Genomic DNA, 4,568 nt, shown 5'->3' with positions numbered 1-4,568 from the left:
ATAATTTGATGCATAGTCCCTATATATATAAAATGAACTAATATTTCCCCGTATGATTTTGACCTTAATAGAATTAAAAATCCAAACATTTCATGCAAATGTAATATGCACTTACTGCAGCACAATATCTGAGGTGTTTTATAGGCATATTACCTCTCCACTTCCTCGATAATCGAGATTCCTATATTTTTGTTTAGATTTCAATGCCACAATTGGTTTAAATCAATGGAAGTAGTAAAATATTTTGTCTTTAATAAATTCCTTCTTCCCGCCACCACTTACATCGTTTCCAGGATCGTTCACAAGGGGCACTTACGAAGAAACGCCGGTTTGGGTTTTCTTTACTTCGTAGTTGCTTAAAAAACTGGAATTGAATTTTAACGTCCCTTTTCGTTCTCTGCTTTCTACTGGGTGAAACGCAACATAGACTTAATCGAATCGAATGATTATTCATGTCATTATTTCGCTTTAATATCTTTTGTAGTTGCTTAAAAACTGGAATGGAATTTTAACGTTTCTTTTCTTTCAATGCTTTCTACTGATTGAAATGCACCATGTACGGCATAATCACGTTGACACACCGGTTCCCGTCAGATCGCCGAAGTTAAGCAACGTTGAGCCTGGTCATTACTAAAATAGGTGACTCATTTGGGAAGTCCAGGTGCTGTATGTAGGATGACGTCGACACCTCCCTACAAAAAGTTGCAAAAACCTAACGTCGTCATCTCCCCTTACGGGGATATGCATACGACTGGGGACCGCTTGATAATTTCATACTCCCATGAAACTTCCTCCTTCGGAGGAAGCCGGTTAAACCCTGAACAGGGTTGGTGCTGACTGCACACACAAACGCACCATGGAATTAACTGAATCGAAGGCTCATTATTCCATTTTTTTTCGCTTTTCGCTGTGTGTTTTTTTGTTTTTGTTTTTCCGAATACGTTCATCATTTTTCCCCTTATTTTTGTTTTTTGTTTTTCCGATTTTTTTTAAAGAAGTTTTACGTTTGTTCGCTGTTTTTTTGTTTTGTTTTGGTTTTTCCGATTTTTTAAAGAAGTGTAATATCGTTCTTTCATATGTAAAGATGGCTATTACTTCGCTTATTCTTAAGTTTATCCCTTCTCCTTACACACGCACACACTTCCAAAAATAAACGGGAAACACCGGGTACCACGATGGTTTAAAATAAAGGAAGACAAAGAAGATATAAGGCCTGTAGAAAATGTTTATTTTTTAGTTTTGTTTTTTAATTTTAAATATTTTACTAGTTTTACAAACTAAGGTTTTCCTGATTAAGGCAAGAAAACGCATTAAATAATCCACTAAGTTCAGATTACTGTGTTTGAATTACAGCAAGCTAAATTCTCAAAGCGAGGTTAAGTATTAGAAAATATGTATACAATTAGGTTGACGAGAAAGTTCTTGCGGAATTTTGAACTTCGGTTTCAAATGATTTATTTTTAAATAAGTTTTCGTTATATTACCTTTACCTAGCATATAATTTAAATAATCGTCTTTCGCTCAACCAAATCGTTTGAATAACAATTGTTTTAAAACAATTATGTCTTTTTTTCAAAACGTCGAATACAAGATGAAATTCGCACAATTTTCTGATTTCGATTCAAGCTAGGCAGAAAAGCTTCAAAAACAGCTTCCGTTATAAACTAAGCGTTTCACCTATGAACCACTACCGAACGCATAGCACAATGGTGGATTAAGACATTTCGTGGGGGCGACGAAAGACTTGAAGAGGATAAGCATAGTGGTCGGTTATCGGATAATGACAACGATCAATTAAAATCCTTAATCGAAGCCAATCAATGCACAACTGTCCAAGCACTTGCTTCTGAAATAGGCGTTGCGTATAGGACAATTTCCAACTTCTTAAAAGAGATTTAAAAAGCTAAAAATAGATAAATGGGTGAATTGAACGACAACAAAAATAAACGTAGATAAATAATGTAGTGGCATTATATCTTTTTTACGCAACACGAACAACCCGTTTCTCGAGTGGGTTGTTAATTGCGATAAAAAACGGGTTCTTTACAACAATCGACAGCTCAAGTCGGTGATTAGACGCTGACAGAGCTCCACGACACTTCCCCAAGCGAAAAAAAACATTCGATACTCACTGGCTGTTTGGCCTGCTTTCTGTCTCATATTTGAATGCAGGCACAAACATTCCAGCGGAGAAGTGCTCTCAACAAATGGATGAAATGCATCAGACACTTCGACAATAACGCGCAGCGTTAGTCCCAGAAAAGGTTCCGTTTTCCTCCACGACAATGCACGTTGATAAACTGACCCCTCGGTACTTGGACGAATTGGGCTACGAAACGCTGCTTTATCTGCCATACTTATCAAACCTCTCACCTCCCTTCAATTTTTCGAGCATCTTGATAATTTTCTGCGTGAGAAATGCTTCAAAAAAATTAAGTGATATTTAAAACGCTCTCAGCGACTTCATTGCAGCAAGATTTTTACGTTAGTGACATAAGTACACTTGTTCTTCATTAGCAAACGTTTGTTGATTCTGTTGGTGCTTATTTCAATCAATATAGTTTTGGTTGAGCCGAGATATGTCCATTTGCATTTAAAAGTTAAAAACCGCAAGAAACTTTTGTGAACCTTATATATATATATATATATATATATATATATATATATATATATATATATATATATATATATATATATCGGTGTGTGTATGTATATATACATATATATATATATATATATATATATATATACACCTGGCGAATTCTCACGGGAATGAAGGCGGAATATTTTATGTAGCTTAATCCCCATATATATATTTTCATAACTTACTACCTTGATCTACGTATATATTGAGCACAGTTGAAATAAATACTGAAAACTTACGCTTAAAATTATATCTTCATATATTAATTTATTTGATTTAATGAAGTAGTTATATATATATATATATATATATATATATATATATATATATATATATATATATATTTACAGAGAGAGAAAGAGAGAGAGGCGGGGGGGGGGCGGAGAAATAGAGACTCAGATAGATAGATATATAGATAGATAGATGTGTAGGTTTGAAGAAAATTCGTTTTTTCGATTACATTTCACTCTTGTATACATTATTTCTTTTTATTATAATGCTCTTTACTTGTTATTATAAATATTACAATGAAAGATATATAATTTACAACTATGTTGCTAACTTCCAAAATTCAATGGAAAAATTTGGTTACAAAGGATTCTTGAAGCATCAAATTTTTTTGTAGATGTGTTTCGTTTACGCGGAAACGTAAATGTGCGTATGTGAATATTTAAATTTTTCGAACGTACACTAATCTGGATCAATAGAAAATGTTTATTAGTATAATGCATTAACATGTACTGTGGAAATTAAAACATAACTCACATTGTATGTTTTTCGTTAAATAGCTGCGTTGATTGGGCTTTTTTTCTGATGAGTCTACGTACGGATAAATAAGACGCTACATGAATCTATTGATTTTTCCAAGTGAAAAAATGTACCAGAATTTAATGTAATGTAAATACAATATCAATTTTGTAAGATCAATACAACCTCAATTTTGGGATGTACAAACAATTGTTGTTAGTTTACGCACAACCAAACATACGCACACAAAGAAACACACGCATGTATGTTTATATATAGATAAAAAGCAAACACTTATAAAAAAAATTATCGGTCATTTTGATTTAAGGCAATAGCTAAAAGGATAACGTCTAGGTACCACTGCTTAAATTTCAGTTGCGTAAATTTCAAAGTAAGAGCGTATAATTTATCTGGAAGCCAGTTGTGACCGTTAGATACATCCGGTTTTGTGTAATATGCGTAATTTATTTGATATCCCTTTGAGTTATATCCTAATATTACGTTTATTTGAAATGTTTTTATGTCTGTTTAGTAAATAAAATATAGGCGCATAATGCCATTAAAAAATTATTTTTACGAGGGTTCATTGTATTTTATCTATATCGTACGACAACGTTGAAATTAAAATATTACATCTGAGATTTAGAAGAATTACATTTTACTTTCATGTTCGATAGGGTCACATAAAATTAATGAAACATATTTTGCTCAGGAAAATAATACCACCCCGTTATGGGCAGGGTATTCTTCATTTCTTTATATATATATATATATATATATATATATATATATATATATATATATATATATATATATATATATATATATATATATATATATATATATATACATACATATATATATATATATATATATATATATATTTAAAGTGATGGTTGTGTAGTTCCAACGAGAGAAAAAATGTATATTTAAAAGAGTGTAGCCATCAACAATTGTGGGTTTTTTTTTAAGGTTTTCATCATATTTTTATTTTAAAATATTTTTATAACGCGTTTCGAGCTTAGGGTGTGCTCTCTTCAGATATTTTCGTAAAAAGTTTTTCTTTAAAATGGGAGTTTGTAGAATCACCTCCGCTGATATTAAATATGTTTTTCAGAGTGATGCGTGTGTTCAGTGTTCAGACATTCTGTCTCCAACTGTAAGTGTTCACAGTGTC

General features: G+C 32.1%; 1 pseudogene; it reads left to right on the top strand.

Annotated features, from left to right (window-relative positions):
* Positions 1-554: 554 nt before the first annotated feature.
* LOC145255905 (5S ribosomal RNA) lies at positions 555-673 on the top strand (annotated as a pseudogene).
* Positions 674-4,568: the final 3,895 nt, after the last annotated feature.

This window comes from Euprymna scolopes, chromosome 31 (genome assembly GCF_053919585.1).
Source record: "Euprymna scolopes isolate OS-2025 chromosome 31, ASM5391958v1, whole genome shotgun sequence".
NCBI lineage: Eukaryota > Metazoa > Mollusca > Cephalopoda > Sepiida > Sepiolidae > Euprymna > Euprymna scolopes.
The sequence above is the reverse complement of the archived record's forward strand: the minus strand, read 5'-3'. Positions and strand labels throughout refer to the sequence as shown.